This window comes from Phalacrocorax aristotelis, chromosome 2, assembly GCF_949628215.1.
Source record: "Phalacrocorax aristotelis chromosome 2, bGulAri2.1, whole genome shotgun sequence".
NCBI lineage: Eukaryota > Metazoa > Chordata > Aves > Suliformes > Phalacrocoracidae > Phalacrocorax > Phalacrocorax aristotelis.
In genome coordinates, this window is record NC_134277.1 from 25,963,666 (window position 1) to 25,985,746 (window position 22,081).

General features: G+C 39.0%; 1 long non-coding RNA gene across 1 annotated transcript in view; it reads left to right on the plus strand.

The window, feature by feature from the left end:
• Positions 1–22,081, plus strand: part of LOC142052551 (uncharacterized) — a 36,493-nt gene that overhangs the window by 10,928 nt on the left and 3,484 nt on the right. The window contains exons 2-3 of the long non-coding RNA XR_012658874.1: positions 16,766–16,873; positions 16,999–17,075. This is a non-coding gene — a long non-coding RNA (uncharacterized LOC142052551). The remainder of the gene's footprint in view (positions 1–16,765; positions 16,874–16,998; positions 17,076–22,081) is intronic.

A 22,081-nucleotide genomic window follows, 5' to 3' on the forward strand; every position in this document is an offset into this window, starting at 1 on the left:
TCCTATGGGGAGGAGTCTATCTTTCCATCACATCCCGTGATCTTCCGGTCACCGATCCCTGTCTATTCCCCTACATAACTGTACTGTGTTTTAGTGGGTACATGAAAGAGCCAGAACTAATCCTAGTTCTGGTGAAGTCCAAGAATACCAGGGAGAACGACCTAATATAGTATTCACCAAGGTAGGTGGCAATACAAGTGAATTCTTTATTAAGGGAGAAAAGGAGAGGCAAGGAAACATAATCAACACTCAGAAATGTATCTGGAGAAGGAGCAAGACACCTGGCATTTTTAGAGGGTGAAATGGAGGGAATTGAAAAGTAGGTAGGAATGGAGACTAGGATGAGGAGACAGGCAGAGATTTATAAAATGGGAGATCTATAAAGTTTATGTAAGTGATTCTCAGGTTTCAGTTGCTAGAAAACCATGTCTGCAGCAAACATTTCTTAAGAGTCTGCAAAGTAAAGCACTTGATATTGAAGCTAAGATACATAAGAGTATAACTTCAGAACATCACCAAGTCATAACAAAGACCCTGTCAGCACAGTATCCTGCACCTACCAGTGATTAGTACCAGTTCTTTAGAGAAAAAGCAGAAGAAAGACAATGGGTACAAAGTGACCTCTACTTGCTATGTACTTCCTGCAAATAGTTGCTTGGGAGGAAGGTCTTCCTGAGACAGAGGAAAGTTAGCAGTCATGAATGGATCTGTATCTGATTTCTTTGTTAAATGGACTATATCTGGCTATACATAACAACAATTCCCTATTTTCATTCTGAATTGCAAAAGAATGTACACCAGCTTAAATTTTATAACCTTCTGTCTGAAAATGTCAGAGGGAGCAACCTCTACACTTCATGAATATCAACTTTTTAGTCCATCTTACCATAAGGATCAGACTTTCCAAAAATCACAGCTCAGATGGAGAATTCCAGAGCACCCCCACCATAAGAAGGGTTGGGTTTGATACCCTTCCGGTGCCTAAAGACCCAGGACTTCAAGTCTGGCCATGTTACCTCCTCATCTGGATTAATGTCTGGCTCACTTCTCCACCTGAGTGAGCTCAAAATCTTCTGAAGCTCACTCACACTAGCCAACTCCCTCTTCTGTCCCTACATGACAGATAAAATAGCCAAGTAACCGGAAGCTAAGCTATGAAGAGGCAAGCGCTGCATCAAGGAAGGAAATGAACACACAGTTTTATCTTTTTAACAAGAGATAGAAATAGCTGAAGTTAGTCCAGAACAGGAGCATGCAGAGAGATAACAGTCTCTTATGATTATACTTTTCCTGGGGGAACTGTCAATTTAACAGATGAATCTGTACATAGACACTACACTACACTATGGTATACCTGGAACAAGAACAAACCCTTCACTCTTCACCACCACCCTCACAAAGAAAGGGCTTGGAAGGATATGGCATCTGGATGAGTTCAGCTTCCCTCCACTGCTGCCAGCAGAGCATGTGTTGTGCTCAGTACAACTCTAAAAAGAGTATAAGTTTCAACTCCCAACCACTTGTCTGGGTTGTGAAGTAAAGAGTCAAGTAAAAATGAGTCACAAGCATCGAGCTGATCATGGTTTCCTGCTAAGTTACCTCTACTGCCACTCTGCTTCAGTACCAGAGACTTTTGCATATTAGCTGGCCATTCAAAGTCAATGATCAGAGGTCTAGCAAAAATAGAAATAATAGTACAAAAATAATGGAAATAATTTTTAAACCATATTTTTTCTACAAATGAGGTGTTTTTTCCATACTTTCAGCCACTGATTTTAACATGCCAGCAAGCTTGACTCTATGCAAGCAAGCTTCATCGTCTCCTTCAAATCTGTGCTTTTAAAACATCTTAGCTCACGTCAGATTGTCTACTACAATTTCTAGATAGGCCTGTTTCCAATAGCATCAAAAAGGCAATCTGAGCAGCATGCTCCTCTCTTTACTTTTTTACAACTCCAGTGAAAATTTTTTCTTTTTTTTCCCTCACTGAGCTTGAGGCTGTTAGACTGCTGAATGCTACACCAACCAGCATGACTTCCAACAGCTCATAGCAAGTCATTTATGTCTGAGTGATTGTTTCAAAGCAAACAGTGCTGTAAGTGAGTGCTGCCCAGGCTTCCCGCAAAGGCAGGCCACAGGACCTAACTCACTGCTTCTGCAGGCACACATATGCAGCATGCACAGCAAAGCCCACCTCTCTCAAAAAAGCCATACTAATGGCACATACCCCTATCAGCTGTGTTGGATACACACAATATGAATCTTCTCCCTGCCATGCGTGGAGCATTTCACTTTGTCATTACTCACTTCTGACTGATGTCATTGTGAAGGCACCTCCCTATGAGCAGGGAATCACTACGGACCCAATGAATAGCACCGGCACACTGGTCCCCATCGCTACACTTCTGAGGCCCACAGCCTCTCCTGCTCCCCAGTCATGCCACTTAGCACCCATCTTCAGACTGTGTGTTGGACACATTTTGCAATAAGTATCTCCACTCCTATCAGCTCAAGAATTAGAATTTACTGAAAGAAAAAAAAAAAAACACGTTCTTGCAGAATTAGCTTTTTGAGCACAGATGTATTCCCCCACTTTACTGAGATCCATCATATCCCACCTAGCAAAAGACCTGCAAATCTGAAGGCTGTCTTCCCCTCAAGAGCTAAGAATGCCCTGAGGTATGCATAGTAGTCAATAACAACAGCTATCAGAGCAGACAGAGGTCTTACACCTGGATCCTGGGCATCTACAAGACCCATAGACTACAAATCTCATTTCTCATTTCTCACTTCTCCTTAGAAGTTTGACTTTACCATGTGTCTGCACATAATTAAACACTCCTGATTTCAAATACCACAGTATAATAACCGTTAGCCCATGCTAGATTCCTTTTATAGCAACCACCCTCAGATTTGGATAGCATTCTGAAAAATGGTAAGCTAAACAGTTTCAGCTATCTTTACAAATATAGTGAGAGGAAAAATGAAATGACATTTACAAGCAAGGGAGAATTTCCTTTTCAATAATTTCAGGAAAGGCTATTCTTATGGCAGGGATTATAATAGAAATAGGAAATGGTATAGACTTAACCCATTTTCATTACAGTCTTAAGACTGCAATTTTGTGGTTGTAATCTAATGTCATGCCTTTGCTATTAGCAGATTTTCTCCAGAGTCCAGAGAGAAGTAGACGTGTTCAGAAAGACCTCAGGAATATACTGGTTTTCTGGCACCAATTTACAATATAATTCTCATTAGATTTGTGCCTCTTTTTTATTCATGTTTTTTTCTAGAATTAAATAAACTTTACCTTCAAAAGAAATGCTGTTATCTTTGTTTTAAAATACACAGAAGTGCCCTTTAGATCCTATTGCCAGAACCAATGTTCTGCCATTCATAACTCAAAGTTTACTTTGCAATATGGTGATCATCTACCTACAAGTCTGATATTCACATTTAACAGAAAGTAAAGGAGTGCTGCTCCTGGAGCACCTTCAGGTCCACCCTATTCTTTATATCCTAAGTCAGTAGCAAGGATCCCTTTGATTTCAGTGGGAGCAAGACTGGGTCATCAGAACATCAGCATTCAGGCACAGAAACAGGTCTTTCTACGTATTCTGAATGGTGCCAAACACAATAGTTATGCCAAGTACACACCAAACACTAACAGCAAAAAGGAAACCACATACAAGTGTTGTGGCTTTTATTTGGTATATTTAATAAAACAATACATTTCCACATATCTAAGGCTGGCTCCAAAACAACGCAAAATGAGGAGGCAGCTCCATGTCAGAGTGGGGACTGAAAGATTACCCTGCTTCAAGAAAGCGTGATGAGTCCAAGAGAGCCCCTGTATGTGGAGGAGTACACTGGCTTCTTCCAGTCATTACAGAGTCCCAACCGCTTTCTCCTCCATACCCATCCCTCTGTGGCATGGAACCGAAGGGATGTCCCTGCTCTCTGCCCCCCTCACTTTGTCCCCAACGGGGCAATGGAAAGGGAGCGAGACTCAAACAAAACCTGCACCTCATACATACACTGCCCAATCTTCCTCAAACTTCCAAACAGATTTTCAAATGAGGTGGGAAAACACTGTTCCGTTCAGTGCCAGGCAGAATTTTGCCCCTTGCTGATGTATTTCTGGGTAGGATTTTTTGCTGGGTTAGCTTTTTTTCTTATTAAGCAAGTAGCAGATGGCTCACCAGTCTGATTTCATCTGGCAATTCCTCTGCTCCTGTATTGCCTTCATGGACCACTCCACAGCCACAGTATGGGGCAGTTTCAGAGCTTTCTGATGCATAATTGTCACAGCTATTCAGAATCATGAAGTAAGATATTGACAACAGCAAGTTGTTTTAAGTTCTGGGCTTATTTCTATCCGAGGTTTTCTTCTACATTCAATTTCTTCCTAAGCTGTGAACCATTCAAACTGCACTTTTCATAAAGCTGAAAGCAGATTTGATTAATATTATTTCTTTGTGAAAATCTGAGAAGATTAAGGAGCAGACATGTAGGGAACGTATGCCCTTTATCAACATGACATTCTCTAACATTACACAGGGGTCTGCAGATCCTTCCAGTCATTATATTGTTCCCACTAGTGGTATCTAAATAGAGAAAAATCTATCATCAGGGAAGAATTTCATTTTTTTCATATTATAGTTTCAATCTCATGTGCAGGTCAACAAATCTGCAGCTGTGTATCGATTTCATTCTGTAACTAGGCAAGGAAGGCCACATTTCAAGGGAGCATTTGCAGATTGTTTTTCCTTTGTGTTACGGGGTCTTTTTGTGATGGTCCCTTAGAAAAAAATTAAGATTGGCCAGATGACTTCTATGCTCAGTGAAGCAAAATGCCAAATAAATATGTTTACAGGCACATCAGTTAACTGTTCTTTCTCTGTGTATCTCAGAGCGTTACTAACCATGGAAACACTTTCCAAAATCAGTGGGGGGAAAAAATCAGTCTGGTATTGATTGAATATGGTTTCTCATCTGTCTCATGACCTTTTCCATCATACATAATTAGAAATGGAAAGGTCTCAGCTGCATGCTTGCAGCACCCACCAGAATACAGATACAAGGTTTGATTCAGTGCTATGATAAAATGAAGGCACACAGTCCACAGATTCTAGGGTATGGCAGTGCCAGTATTTTGTCCTCAAAATAGGAAATACAGACCATGCCAGCACTTTCAAGCTGATGCAATATAGTATCAGTCAGTCTTTTAACTATTTTGGTGTAATATATTGGATTGGATTGCACATTGTAGAGGCTGCATATGGTTTGCAACCATGTACAGCACAGGAACACATCAAACCTGTTGACTGTATGATACTATCTTCGTTACTTGCTGCTGCAGGGATGTTTCTATGCCAACCAGTCAACATGATTTGCTAACCAGTGTTTAAGGAGATTATTATTATGCCTGTTTCTAAAAGCATTTATATGAGTCCCTTGTGGTGAGTCAAGCTGCTGTTTCTGAAAGTCTAAAACTTTGGGCAGCCATACCGACTATAGGTTCTGTGCAAGCCTAGTGCATTAGAATTTCCGATTTTGACACCTACACTTCCTTGCTTTTGGCTGGGTTTAGGAGGTTTGCATGAACACCATTGTGAACTCACCATGACCCCATATATACATAACAAATTATACCACAGAAATGCATGCCTTTCCCAATGTGAAAAGCAGAGATGCTGGCTGTGGGATCACCATAGAAAGGTTAAATACATTTCACTTTCAGATACAGCTCTGTTTCCACTTTGATGTGAAAATATTCTAGCAAAGCATCAGAAAAGCTGTTTTTGAAAATCAGTGCTTTGGGATGGATACTTCATTCCAGTATGGGGTAGGCTTGTAGCTCAGCACAATGTGCTCATTGGCTCACTGTTTGTAGCTCCTGTGCAAAATTGCTTAAGAAACTGATTAAGGATGGGTAAAACAGATCTCCAGTATTTAGGACGCTAGATTAGTTCAGATGATAAGCAGCTGTCACCCTCTTATGGTTAGTTGCTAGTGTCTGCATGGTTTCCAGTGGGCAGCTGGCCATACTCATACGATATGACTAAAATTGGCACAGACCCAGATGAGAAGCCATTGCAGAGCCCAGATGATGGGTGGCTGAAGAGACTGATCCAATCTTTGAGACTGTCATCCCCTTTAGAAATCTTTTCCCATAATCTGCGTGAGGCCATGGACTATAGGATCATGACATCTGACTGATAATCCTGTGTCTTTCAAAAATCATACACACAAACACATTTTTTTTAAAACAGCTGACATTCCTACCTGCTCAAACCTCTGAGGGCTCTGATGGGCTGGTTAAGTATCTTGCAGCTTTCTCTAATTTTGCTTAAGAAGAAAAATAGTATATGCATTTCAGTAGTTTGTAAATTGTAAATCTCTCCCACTCATTCACAGACCATTTCAACTCCCTGCTTTGGTTTCTGACTTTTAAGCAGGCCCTGTTTCTGTTCTAAGAGAGCAGCTTTATTCAGTCACCGTAAATAAGAGATTTGTACATTTAGTGGTATGCAATTGCCCCAGCTGTGAATCAATGTAGTATAATTTCTTTTGGCATCATTATAAATTATTTCAAACATAGCTGTGAACTAAAATAACATTTCACAACAGAGTATATACAGGTAATATTCTAGATAAAGTTCTTCAAATTGTTTTGACCAGAACTATATTTGGATAGTATAACAGTAATATGAGTATCAATCTGGCAGCAAAGAGTACACAGAGAGAAAAACAAATAACCCCCCGTAAACAACAAAAAAGAAAAACCCAAGTTAGTGTTGTTTGTAAAACCCCAGTTTTCTTATGAAGAAAAAAGTAAAAATAATTAAAAAAAAAAAGATGGTTTGCCTGCAATAGACATGATATAGTGCCACCTTCTGGTTAAAATGTGAAGAAAAATATACCAGCTTTGTCCTGAACATTTTTATCTATTCTCACATGGGTTTAACTAGATCATTTTGTGTATTTCGCAATAACCATATGGTCGATTACTTGGACCAGCTTCTTTGGCACATCACAGTATCTCCACTGCTGAACTTTCTGGAGCAGTCCAGCCTGGACTAAAAGCACAGTCTTGCTACTCAACAGTTAAAGTTCAGTGCAAGTTTGCATCTTAAGACAAGAATCTCTATATTTCACATGCTAGCAATGGTGTTTGACCTCCAGTTTTAATTCATTCACTTTTCATAGACTATCTGATTTTTTTTATGTTTCCTTGCAATGAAGCTGCATCAGGGCAAGTTCAGACTGGACATTAGGAAAATGTTCTTCACTGAGAGGGTGGCTGGTCACTGGAACAGGCTTCCCAGGGAAGTGGTCACAGCACCAAGCCTGTCAGAGTCCAAGGAGCATCTGGACAATGCTCGTAATCATATGGTTCGGTTTTAGGTAGTCCTAAGGTTGAGTTGGACTCTATGATCCTTATGTGTCCCTTCCAATTTGAGATATTCTATGATTTTATGATTTAATAACTTTGGCAGCAAAAATGTTTTAAAATTAGGCCTTTGTGAATTTTTTTCTTGAAAGCCTCATGTGTTATTGGAGTCATATAGCTACAAACTCTTAACTCTGCAACATGCAGAGACATTTTCATAACAGCTTGAAGATAAGAAAGATTTAAATATTTTGCAGTTTAACAAAAATAAGAGTCATTTCCCATTAGGAAAGTCAGCAGCTCTTTTAAGATACATTCAATACCCCACACCTCCAGTCCTTTTGAACTGCCAGGCACTTTAAAATAGTGACAAGACCAAGGTAAAGATAGTACTACTGCTTATTAAAATTAATAATTGGAAGAGATGCTGGACACATATACACATATACACACACCCCCTATATGAAATTTCTCCAGTACACTTCAATCCGGGGGCAGATTTTGGCCATTCCCTCCCACTTTTGAAGTAACTCTAGGACTAACTTCAAGATACTGAAGTTCTCCCTAAAACCTTCAGCTATTCCAGGATCATTTATAAGGAGGGCACACCCCTTGTGTATCAGTATGGTGTCCCATCCTGTCTTTCCCAGGCTGCACGGTCCTTTAGCACTCTCTGGTTTACGAAAACCTCTCTAAGGAGTTGAGCAAAGGGAGAAGCCCAAACGAGACTTGAGCATGGTGGCTTGGATTGGTGTTGTTTCCCACTTCTGATTCACCAGCTCATTTGGGAATCTCACTTGCCTTTTCCATATTCTCCATATGCACCAGCCAACAAGGAAAGTGGGAGGGGTGTGCAGGGAGAGGCAACTGCCACTGCTCCAGCGGAGCAGCACAGAGAATCTCCATGAACGCACCAGTATGACTCAGCCCACAATTATTGCAACATATTTCTACACCTTTGACTTACAAATACCAGAATTGCCCCTGATGGGTAGTAAATTCCTGAACAAGAATCTGAGCTCTTTATATGATATGAGAATAAAGCTGATCAATGGAGAGAATTATTGTATTGTAAAACTACATCAGTGAGGGCACTGTGACAATTACTGGATATTTATTCAACTGATTTTCCTCAAGGAATTTTAATGAGGATTTCACACTCCATAACCACATGCTTTAGATTCTGTCAGTAAAAATGTTAAATGCTTCTGTTAAAGTAATGCGACACTGTTTTTACTGCACTACTCCTTGCGAGGGAATGATATTTTAGTGAGATGAGAGCATGGCCACTTTTTTCCAGACATCCTGGGAATGTTTTCGATTACATTATGTTGTGGCTGAATCCCTCAGTATGCCACTGAACCCAGAGAAAAATGACAATGCTAGTGCCATAGTGGAACAGTTGTGGAAATTCCTTCAGCTTTCCCTGTATGTGTTTCCCTGTGCTCTCTGTGTAGCTGGCAACAGCTTTGTGTATTACAAACAAGGAATGTTTATGGTGGGATTAAAAGTGGCAAAATCCATCAGTTTTATACGGAAAGTTCCAAAGTTAAACTAATTTATTTGCAATTATGGCCACCACATGTTATTGATTGTTACTATTACAGAAAAAATAAGCTTTTGGTTCCCAATGCTTAGATTTAACCTCATTACTATGGCAGTGGGATCCAATAAGAAGAGATCAATTAAGAGTTTGGAAACTCAGTTTATATCCTGGACTCAGCCACTCATCTACACCACAGTCTCCAAGGGCTTCATTTTAGTATGCTTCTCTCTCACCCTTGTCTTGCAGACTGTAAGTAACATTTTCAGAAAAGATTGTCTCTCACTACGCGCTTCTACTGTGACTTGCTTAATAAGGTGCCAAATTCACTGAAGCCTCTACACTTAACTATACTATACATAATAGCATAATAACCCATAATGTCCAGAAATCATCCTTCACAAACTGAAAATTAAGGTTTGTTATTCCAGATTGCCATTACTTTCCTATGCTTCTGACATGGGCTGCTTTGCAGTTGTTCACAGACACGTCCCAGAACTTTCAGACAACATGGCAGTGTTCCGTGCAAAATGTGAAAATATCTTTCAGGTAATCTGCACTAAATCATTCATTGCTGTGGTCATTTAAGTATTTCCAGGTATATGGCATGGTCTGCTTTTTCTGCTTGGATGTTTAAGGTAAACAATCACAAAAAAGTAAGTACAGCTGTGTGACCTCCTTGAACACAACAATATACATTTAGTTTAAAGCAAATAGTGTTTCCATAGATGCTTATGCCAGACCACTGCAATTTATAGCTCTGTGAAGCATGACTGAAGTTTCAAGTTGGGACTTTACGTTCCTTCTTGGTGTCATTCTAGTATTTTTTATGAGATTACACCAGAAATTAATATAGCCCAGCAACAGAAAATTAACGGTCTGCCACCTTGGGATAGGAAAAGTGTTCTGAAAGGAAAATGGTTTTCCTGTTGCAGACTGTAATACCTCTCAGTCATAGCAACTAAAGACTTGATCATGCAGACTTTTCGTGTGGACGGCTCTTCCTCACTCCCACTGATACCAACTAGATAACTGGGTAAAAACTCAAGGGAATAAAACCTGCAAGATTTTTCCACTCCAGCAATAGGCCATACCTTTTAAAAAAGGTATCAGGAAAGCATCACAAATTAAAATAGGTGTGGGTGTTTGGTTGAAGAGAATCCTCACCTCTGAAAATGGGAGAAAAAGAAAATTGAAAATTCTGAACTTAACAAGGGCTGAAAGGTAAATCACAATGATCAACAGTGAAGCAATTAAAAACACAAAGACTATAAAGGGCAAGAAGTGTCAAAGTAGATGATGTTTAAACATGTCAATATGTATTCTGGAGCAGTTATGAATGAGTCTAAGAGTAAACTTTCTGGCGTGAACTATAATGGTCATTCAGAAGCGTTATATGAAACCAAGTTCTCCAAATCTCTCTGTAGAATCCATGCTGCCTTTACAGGTACACTCAGCACCCTGACGAAAGTTGATAAGCTCTAAAGCTAAATCTGGGTGAAGACCTAATGCAAATATAGACTACACACATGACAGAAAGCAGCATAGGATTAGGACCTTTTAATTATAAATTGCTTGGGATAGATATGCGTACACTTTCCTTTGGGAGGTAGCTTTCACTCTGTTGGCACAATAAAATGGCAATTAGTAATAGCAAAGGTTTTAAGTACTGGTGATCTGGGTAAATACCTCCAGCTTTTACTACAAGGAAAATACATGCTGCTGTATTCCTATGCATGGTATAGCAGAGGCCAAGGGACCAGCCCTCTCTGTAGCTCTAATCACAACCAGCACATCCATGAATGTAGATGAACAGGCTATGGCTGAAGCACTGCCGTGCCCGCAGAGAGAGTGCTAAACACCCCCTTGGCCTGGGCACGACCAGAGGGATAGTGGGCTGGAGACTGGATGGCAGGAGTGAAACCATGCTGTTTTGAGTGGGAAGAGAGTGGCTGCAATGTCTACAATGCCATTTGGCCTTGGGGTGAAAGGATGGGGTTTGTCCTATTTTATGTACTAGTCAAGAGGGTTTCTGTGAGTGAAAACCATGTCTAATTAGCAGTAGCAAGACACCAGCAGTAAATCAGCACAGTATCCAGCTTACAGCAGTGACTGACATCTGTGGCTCCAGAGGAAGGTGAAAAAGGGGACTTGGCTCAGCCGGAAGTGCCATGCACTGCATGGGGGAGAGAAAGACCTTGCTAATAATGCCTGCAGGGACTGACGCATTGGGCTTATACCACCTCATATACCTCCCCGGTGTCTAGCTAGGAGAAAAGGGATGTCAGCTCTGGCTTATGGGAATTCACTCTCTCGTGGGGGAGCTGCCTTCCCTCACAGCTCTCCCTCAAATCAACTTGCATATAAGCATGTGGGGAGCTCACTCCTCTGCATGGCCAAGTGAGATTACAAACAGCATTTCGTTTGTGCAGTCCTGTTGGCAAGCACCCACTGAAGTGAGTGATTACACAAAAAGTCAGTTATTCTTCTGTTAAAATAAACTGCCTTTTTTTTAAAAGGAATCAACAAAGCAAATTTTCCATGAAAAAAGTTTGTTTCCATAAAACAAATTGTAGTTTAAAAGCGTTTATCAGCACTGAAGGACTCAAAGAAAAAGAAAAAGAAGAATTAGGGAAGCCATAGCCAGTCAAAAAAGAAGAAACAAGAAGGGGGGGAGGAAGAGAAACTGATTTCTTCTGAATGTTTTCCTTAAGCTGGAGAAGTCAAAACAATCATGGAGAAGAAAGGGGAAATGTGGCATCTGCATTAATCGGCATTAAGCACTTAAAACAAGAAGCTTCAATAACTATGCAAGTTTAAATTTTTGAACTTCTCCTTTCTAGCCTCCCTTATTGATATTCATGGGGCAGTTACCATTATTTGCAAACAAAGATAAATACGGTATTTACTCACTGGAAAATGCAGCTATAATTTGTTATGAATGCATTCAATTTAGTGTGAACCACTTCGTAAAACTTCCATAATATAACCCAAAACAGAGCTAGACAAAAAAGTTTTTTTTTTTTGTTTAGTCACTACAGAAAAAGGAAAAGAAAATTTAATCAGTTGAGTTTTAATCAAAAGAGACATTTCATGGTTTTGAAAAAATAGGGGATTTTTTTTTTAGGATCAAGATAATCTGTAGTGATTTTTGCTTTCATTTAAAAATCTTTTCTTTTTACAATGGGCCATTATTGAACACTAAAGGGAAGTTTACTTTGAAAAAGCAAACATGAGTTTCCAAGCTATGGCAGAGGGAAAGCAGGCATAGAGACATAAGGATGATCATAAGTCAGACCAAAGGACCATTTGGTTCAGCATCCTGCCTCTAGCAGTGGCCAAGAGAGGCCGGGGAAGCATGGAAATGAAGACAAACACGCAGTAATGCCTCCCTGGCTTCTAGCACTCTTTGAGCTCCAAGATTTTCTGAGCCAGAAATGGCATCTTTGTGTTTTAAAGCATGTAATGGATTCTTCTTCTGTGGATTTATCTAATCCCTTTTGAAGCCATGTAAACTTCTGGCATCCTCAGACTCCTGTGCTAATGCCATCAAAAACTGAACTACCCTTTCTGTGCAAAAGCCCTGCTTTTATTTGTCAAACCTGCTACTCCTTGCCCCTATATGTGCTACCTCCCTGTGCTACTCCTCATTTACAGATTTCTATTCTCCCTTCCCTCAGGCATCTCTTTTCCTACTCAGGATACCAAGTTTATGTAGTCAGTCCTCATCTGGAAGCTATTTCATAACTTGAGCACCCTGTCACCCTTTTCTGGTTCTGCTTTATCCTTTTTGAGATGTAGGGGGCAGGACTGCATGCAGTCTTCAAGATATGTCCACCTCACAGACTTATGTAGTGCTATATTGATAATTTCTATTTTGTTTTCTATCCCTCTCTTAATAATTCCAATGTCAACCTGCCATTTTATCATCTAGTCTGCACCTTAAGATCCCTCCAAAACTACCGTGAATTGCCAATTCTGTTTAAAAAAGCTGTGTCATCTCATTTTGTTGACTCCCTTAACCAAACCTATATGTGTTTGAAAGCACAGAGCTCAGCAACGATCTCTGTGGGTTTCCACTGGTGCATCAACCAGGAAAGCCAACCAGTTCCCCTTTTGGTTTCTTTCCTACCTCCAAACATACTATTTAAATGTGCTAGGACCCTTCAATTTGTGCCACAGCACTTGATTTCCTTAAGAGCATTTGAAGAAAAGCTCCTCAAAATCCCTCTGGAAAACCCAGTAGAACATATCAACAAGATTTTCCCATCCAATGCTGATTGATTCCTTCAAAGAAATACACATTTTTAAGAATAATTTCCTAAGTAAACACCATGCTTGTGTCCTACCCAGTAATTCACATATAAGTATGTTCATTGGTTCTGGTGTTTATTATAACAACCGTATCTATGTATGTTCATTGGTTCTATACTTTATTGTAACTACTACCAATTTGCAAAATGCAGACATCAGATTACTAAGATTTGTATACCTTCTACTCCCCCATTAAGCCTGTTGGGGTTTTTTTTTCACATTTTGTCATTTTCTTTTCATAAGCAAGGGGGAAATTTTAGAAGACCATATGCCACAATTAACAGTCCTCCCTTTTCATAGCTAACTTCCTATATAACTCTTAAGTGAGCACCACATGCTCTGGCTGATCTGTTACTATTCCTAGTTTAAAAAATAAAACAAAACAAACTATTTCAAACTATCATTATCCATTTTCTTCAAAGACATCTTTTACTCTTTTACCAACACTTCACTTTAACACAGATCTTCTGAGATGTCCCATTTAAAAATACTCCGGAGCAAGAATCTACCTAGCTGCCCTCTGTGAATATGGCTTTAAACAATTAATGTTTTTTCTGCTTTTATAGCTGGATCATCTATTATTCCCTGCACACTGTCTCGTGTGTTTGAAAAAGCATTTTTAAACCCTTTAGCAAAAAGTGCAAGGACGGTGACCCCATTAACCAAATCAGTTATGGTACTTCCCCATCTGTATTACTGTCTTAAATTAACACAGGAAAAAAAGGGATGTAATATAATATTACTCAGAAATCATTATCTATTTCTTAATGTCTAATGATGGTTCAGGTGATGGTAATCTTGACTTCACAGAATTTATTTCCACCACATCACAGCTATTTATATACAGCCACGGCAGAGAGCATGAGGACAGGGCAACCTGCAGTGAAATATCCAGGGAGGATTTGTGGAGCACACACCCGGTGGACTGTCCTCGTTACCCTTCCCCTCTTCCTCCTCTGGGGAGATTACTGACAATTACTGTCTGCTACTCAGGCAAAACTCTTCTTTTTATCTTCTTCACCTTCCGCAAAGCATCTATGAACTCTGAACCACAATCTGGCCCCATTTGTTTTATTTACAAAATATGACAAGTCAGTATAAACACTCCCCGTCTCAAGCAAGCTCAATTTATGATTTAAAATGGGGTAGAAGTATAGATTAGATACTGCTGAACCTAACTTTGAAGTCGCCATATTTAAGTTAAACATAAGTGAAATCAGAATCCTTTGTTTGAAGCAGGGGTTGATAAATAAAGCAAAAAGGAATAACAAAAAGCAGATTCAAATGTGCAACATCTATACATATTTACTTAGACGAGTGCTTCCCACCACTCAGAGCCAAAGGCATTTCCCTCCTCATTGAGGTTTTCACAGGAAAGAAACCTGGTTGTGCAAGCTAAAATGATGCACTTGCTAATCTAAACATTTTGGGGAGCGAATCTAAGGTGGTCAGAACCCACTTACCATACAGAGGTCAGACAGTGACAGATACTGGCATTATGCCTGAGAGCTATAGCTTCTATGTAGCTTAGCTATAGAAATGACGCATCATGCCTTCCATCAAAAGCAAGACTAATATATACTGGTGTAGGAAAAAGGTGTTGTCAACATGTGGCGCATGTGGCTGTGCAACCTACCTTCCACTCACACACAAATGAGTAGCTCTTCTGTAAAAGGATAACAGCTTAATTGTGGAGGAAGGCGTTTTCCAGTGTAGGTCAAAGGCAATCCCAAATTCTGTCATTTGTTTTAAGGTCTGAATTTTGGCTAAAAGTTAAGAGCAAGAGAAAATATTTTTAGCATAAAATATTTCAACAGGAAATGCTGATCTATCTATAGAATAGTACGTTTCTGTGATTTTTCCTTTTTAAAGAAAACCTTCGAAGAACATTTTTAAACTGTCAAAACATCTTATGGTATTATTTTGTCAATATATTTTGTATTTCAAAATTTGAGTTCATTTATAGTTAAAGTATTAAAAAAACCCCACCAACTATAAAATGTATAAGGTCAGAATTGAAAGAAAGCATGGTGAACATATTGCAATATTTCAGCTACTGCACTATGATTACCCATTCAGGTATTGTTTCTGCATGAAAAAAATGCATTTTGATTTTCCACTCTGCTTTTAGACAATAAGACTCTTTGAAATAGTGGAAATTTTCACAGAACAAGCAAACTGATACTCCTCCCAACTCCAGCTAAAACCTTAGTTCAGGATCATCTATCACCCTGTGGTATCTTTGGCCACAGATTAACACATTTTTATATTTGCAGCATTTTGAGGGGTAGAAAACACAGACACCCTTCTAAAAGAATCCTGAAGATTCTTGAAGTGGTATACACAGAAGTGCACGATTTATAGCAAACTGGTATCTAACTTTAAATTTAGGAGCCAAAGTGCCTCCTAACTGGATGGAAGTTTTCCTAGAAGATACAGTGGGACTGAGACTGGGCTTCAAATTTCAACATAGAAGTAGCATTGAGTTGAGGGCTTGCATCAGTTACACATTTTTATCAAAGTATCCTACCTCTCCTTCATCCCACTGCTGCTGCCCCTGCTGTTACCATGCTGCCCCCTTGTTCACGCCACGATATTGGTTTCCTCTGAAATTGAGATTTGAGTTCAGGATTTTACCAATAACTTTCAAGGTTGTTCAAGCCTTGACCCCTCTGTTCTTGCATAACCTGGTCCACATTTTGTTCCCTTTCGTAACCTACTTTCTGTTTCTCATTTATCTCTGCTCCCCTGTCACTTTTCAAGTTGAGCGTGTCAAAATACAGTGCTTTTGCACAGCTGACCCCAGTGTGGTGGAACTTAGCTCCTCTTGATATCTACAGATTTGGTAGATAAATTCTTCCTTCCCTTTACCTCTCCAAGATTTCGATGGCCTGTCTCTTAGGGTACAAAGTGTGGCCAGGCCATGTGATAAGGCTTTCATTCCCCCCAGACCTCCTCCCTCTCCAATTTTTTAAAGTTAAGGGCAGGCTGTGTAAAAGAATCAGAGCTCACAGCAGAATAATTGGAGTCATCTGAGACTCACACAAAGGTCATGCAGGCTAGTGCCTTTGAGGAGTCTGTGATAAGGTGGTGGCTGAGAGAGATTTGTGATCCAAACCAGTATTACTGCTTAGTGTAATTTATGGGAGAATTTTAAACAAATTTGTAATAGGAACAGACTCCCTTTATGCTGTGCTCCTTATCATAAAGTTTGAGCGTTGATTGCAATATTACACATGCAAAGTTCCTGTCCTCTTGTTTTCCTGAAAAGTATTTGTAGCTGTTATTACAGCCTGACTCTGCCACTGAGAGCTTTCCTCCCACATAAATAATCTTGAAGACACCTCGAGTATGCTTAAGAATTAATTCCTCCTTGAGCAAACTGCCTTTTAAAAGAGTATGCTTTCATTTTGTGAGAAATATTAATTAACTGGGAAAATGTTAGTTTCAACACTGTATTCATTTACCTTAGAAAAACACCTGTGTTTTACTTAAATAATTTTGTGTTTCAGAAAACCCTGGAAACATTTGCACTGCTCACAGGTTTATCAAACTACGAGAGGAAAAAATGTCCTTTCCTATTTCTCTTATATACCAACACTTTTTCATTACTGTTCCAGGTTAGTTTCATCCTGATTATTAATTTTATGACCACAACACCTAGTCATAGCAGCCAATCAGAAGAAGCACAATCCTAGGCCCTTATCAAGCTGTTTCTCACTGTAAATCATTGTTTGCCTTACAGCAAATTCTTGAACCAGGACTCCAGTATGGTTAGCACTGAAGAAGGACTGAACAATATGCCTTCTCTGGGATTCTTTTGTAAGTAACTTCATTATTCGTTTCTGTCAAGCCAAGACTTAAAAATTAATGAGAACCAAATTCTGAGTATATCTTGAATGTGCTATTACTGCCCTTATCAAAGCACACAGTTTTCTGTATTTTTGACCAAACTCCATAGGGAGAAGGTTCTAATCTAGGTCAGGAACGAAGCACATACCTTGTGGGACTATATTTTCTCTGGACAGGAAATGGAGACCCTGGTGTGGCTGAAGAACTTGACCAGACTGTCTTGGAGTTTTGTAAAAACAAACAACCAAAGAAGAATATATTTGTGCTCTGACCTTAACTTGCCTTAGAAATAACAGTGTGTTTCTCTTCCTGTCAGCGAACACTTCTCACCTGATGCCAGCTTGTCATCATACAAATCAGCTTGAGAAGTTATGCAGTAGACAGAGAAAAATTCACGTCTTGTATTCAGATTTCTGGTAATTCTGAAATTAATACAAAGCAAAAAATAGTAATCTCTGTTTTGCAGAAAAAAAGAATTCAAGCTTCTGGTTCAGCAGTTTCTGGAATTCAAGCAAGATAGCACTTTCAAGGGTATATTTGGGAAATCAGCACTCTCGTTCTATTTACAGTTCACCTTTCCAGCTGTGCAGTGCCATGACTTGTGCGTACCATTCCAGGGCAGTCAAATGTCCAGCATGATACAACAAAGCCCAAACCTGCATTGTACTTTATCAATTTGTAAAGTCTTACAGGCTCAGGTGATCTGAGCCTTTCAAGGAACAGTTCAGTTAAGGCCTGCCTTGCCAAGAACAAAGACTTGATAAATGTTTATCTATTCATACCACACTTCCCTCCTAAATTGACTGCCATGTCATCAAAAATGAGTAGGAATCCAAATGGGTGGAATTCATCATAGTGACTATATCTAAAACATGTGGGTTTTTGCTCAAGAGAATGATCCTTCAACAATCCCTCACAGTAGGCCTTTACTTTATAGGCACAATTAAACACTGCTTCCAAAATTCACTTTCTGCATACTTTACAGACCTCTTCAGTGATGCAGGCTTGTTGGGTTTGCTAACCAGCGAATATATGAGTATGAATTGTAAACATTCCTCAGGATCTCAGCATCCCACAGCATAAAGAACAGCTCCAGGAATTCTTTTTTTCCACTCTTTTCAAGATCTTCTGATGTGTAACAGATGGTCATTATTATTTCTCTTTTTGGTTTCTATTCCTTTTATCTTTACCCAAAGTACTTCACCACCACATATTTGTACTCTCAAATTGCACCATGGTGGAATTATGCACACTTCTGGAATGCGGGATCATCTCTTCAGTTCTTCACCCTTCCTACCACTTCCAGATAAATCCTCACTTTGGCTGACATTCCACTTCTGAGAATCATCTTACAAATACCATACTTTCTCATTCTCCCTAAATCACAGTCTCCACAGTTTAGAATAATTTTCAGTTCTACTGGTTTTTTTTCCTTACTTCTCATTTGTAAAACATCTGAATACAAAAATATCTATAATCACCATGTCCTTTACCGTAAGTTTGGTACCAGAAAGCACCTCAGTCTGGACAAAAGATATGATCCCACATGACTTCCAGTGCTCATGTCTTCACCAGGTTTGTCATTGGTTTGGGGCTTTGTTTTCTTCCTCCAGACATAAACCTGCAGTACTGAAAAGTTTTTAGACACATTGTTCAGATTTTTATTGTTCTCTTTATGGGACCACGACACTCTTCTAGGGGAACTATGCCACCCTTCATTTTCATAAGGGTTTTTCAAACAGTAGAAGATGCCTTTCAATTATTATCATATAATCTGTTATAGATTTTAAAATTAATAATACCGTGGAAAAAATGTAATGAAATCTGAAATCTATCCCTAACTCCTGTAACAAAAGCATCAGCTGGCACTCAATTATTTAAATAGTTGGTCTCCATTTACACTATACTGTACTGATGCACAATCTATTGTTGGACTTATTTGTTCAGTCTGGCTGTGATTGATTTCACAGATTTCATCATTATTTAAACAGCTCTTCCGGTGTAGACATGCTTTATATTGTAGTCTTATCATAACTTAAACAAGCTAATGTATTTCAGCACAAATATTCCCTATCCTTTGCAATGATACTATAAGTCCATTCATTCTGAGCAATAAAGCAAGAAACATTTTATTCAGATCTTACATTCTTCTGAAGACAAGCATGTTTATCAAAATTCTTGCTATGATTTGTGTTTGTGGGATGAGGTTAAAGAAATGACAAATTCACTTTAGAAAATACATTTCTTCAGAATGTTTTACCCCACTTCTGGTCCCAAGAGCTATGCCTTCAATGTGCTTGAAAATATTTCTATATTGGCAAGAGGAGCGTGAGTTTTAATTCGAACAAAACAGGTATTATAGAAGAAGCTGCATATGAAAGCAGCAAGAAGCCTTTGAGGTTCAAGAGGCCTTTATTATCTTCCTGAGGGGCCTGTTTAGCTTTGGCACAAAAAGTAATTTATACACATCTAGTCTTCTTTATTTTCATAGGAATAATTATTTCTTCCTGTTACAGCTTTCCTTCTTTTGCCATGTTCTCCCTAGTGCAGTTCAACCTCTTTGTAATATATAGTTACAAAACACTGCTTGCAACATTAATTTCAAAGAGGTATCTCAACCTTCTTTGAAGGTGGCTCTAGTTCAGTATATGCAGTATTTCTCCTGCATTAAGATTTTTTCCAAATTTAGTTAGCTATTTTTATCAAGGATGAGTGGAATTGCTGACAGTGCAAGAAGCAGAGAAGACAGGGTCTCACAAATGTAAAAAGGAACAGATCACAGCTGACAGTCTGAGTTGTGGGTTATTGTAAGTTGTATACACTCCTGCTAGAAGTTATCTCTCTAATATGCAGTGGGACATCCTTGCTACTCTGTCTTTCCTTATACAGTTCAGACATCAACCTAGCTAGCACAATAAAGGGCCAAAGTGGCAGGTAAAAAAAGGCATCCGGAATGATCTTATAGCAAAGAACTGATGTGAAACTTAGATTAAAAAACCCTACACTTTTGTCTGAGATGGCTGGATTTATTTGTGTATGTGATTAATCTCTTGGTTGGAGCTGGGAAGCTGAGAGCAGAATGCAGTGATTGGCAATTCCTACACTGAATGACCTCCTAACCAATTCGTACTGGGCCATGTAACTATAGGAAAGGAGAATATTATTTTTCCAAAGTTGTCAGCCACCTTTGCTCAGCTCAGGTTTGCAAAAAGAAGCTAAGCATTTTCTCTTTCTTACACTTTCTTCAATAGCACACAATGCTTCTGTAATTTAAAATTCTCTCATTACTTTGGTACTGACTGAAGCAGAATACAATCTACTTTCCTTTTCCTCTAAAAAGCTGTTTTAGATCTGCTGCACAGAAAACAAACCACACAAATGTGGTTTTGTCAGTTTTATGCAAGTAGACAGGACTTAAAGACATGTGGGGTTAAAGGTTGAAACACTTTCAATTCATCATCCAGCTCTAGCTCTGAAGTGTTTGGCTGTTCAATTTTGCAAGCACAAGAGAGCAATTACATGCAGAAACTGAGAAATTAGAACTCTTATCAAGCCCAAATATTTGTATAAGTGCAAAATTTAAAAAAAAAAGAAAACTCCAGATTCAAGGGGCGTAAGGGGACATACAAGGACTGAAATATGTTTGAAAGTGTACCTGTCAAAGATCAAATCTGTTTAATGTTTGCTGACCAGAACCCCTATACATGTACATGGGAGGCAGTGGTTCTAAAAATAGATAAGTATTTTTCCATACCTTTATGGGTAGCTGACTTTGTTTCTTTGAATATTCAGTACCTCTGAGCATTTCCAAAGCTTATTATTATTATCCAGCTTTGTAGTGCTATAAAGCAAGTGAAAAGCACCAAGTTGAACATTCCACAAACTTATATAATGAGTATTTAAACTGTAAAAATTGTATTTGCTGCAAACAAATGCTAGGTTTTACCAAATTTAAAATCATTATCTTGATATGGGGTTTGATTTTCAGAAGGATAATCACATTTTGTACTTACAAGAAACTGCTGCAATTTTCCAAGTAAAAAATTGCACAAGCCTGTTATTCCAGGACTGATCCTACTTCCAAAAACCAAAAGTGAAAGAAGGGCTCAGCTACTAATCAGGAGCTTGAAACTATTCTTTTCAATTTCCATTTCTTCTTTCAGAGTCAGGTTTCTTACTCTGCCCTTGATCCACAGGTGAAACTAACTTGAGAAATTTGCCCCCTCCTCAGTTGTTATGAATGACCACCACCACAAATGAATGACCTACAGGTTACAGCTCATGCAGATTTAAAGCTAATAGCTGTGCTAGCCATGGGCTCTCTGCATCCCCAGTTCACTGAAGCCTCAGTTCTGCTCAGAAAAAATCCAGCGAATTCAGGAAATAACCTTACAAGTTCATCCAGCAATGCTTGCTGAAACCTGATGAGCTCTTGCTAAAGACAAATAGGTAGATATTTATAAGCTAATAGTGTCCACTAATCTTCAAAACACATGCCACAGCCATGTGGTGTGTTCCACACACAGGACTATGTCCATCATTTTAATAGGACCTGCAAAAACCCAAGCCTTTTGATTCATTTTACCCAACTGTACGACTTTCCTTTGAATCAGAGAATTTTCTGTGAATTGAGAATTTTAAGATCTGACTCTCACTTTCTGGAAAGCTAACTTATGCATGAAACCTGCAAAGTTTGCATGCAGTGATTAGAAGCCAGTGTCCATATCCTGTCTCATACACTATCATCTGTGCAATTCAGGAATCACAGATGGTGCCCCCTGCTTTCTTTTTTATTGTCAATACCACTCTTTTGAAAAAGAAAGGGTGAAAAATGTTGCTACGGAGATTTGGGGACAGGATAGTGAATTAAGTAGAAATAGTAACATTAAATCTGTTTACAAAGTGACTGTGCATAGCTGACTAGGAAAAGCTGGCATTGGCCATCAGAAAGAATTTAAAGTAAGTCCCACAAAGAA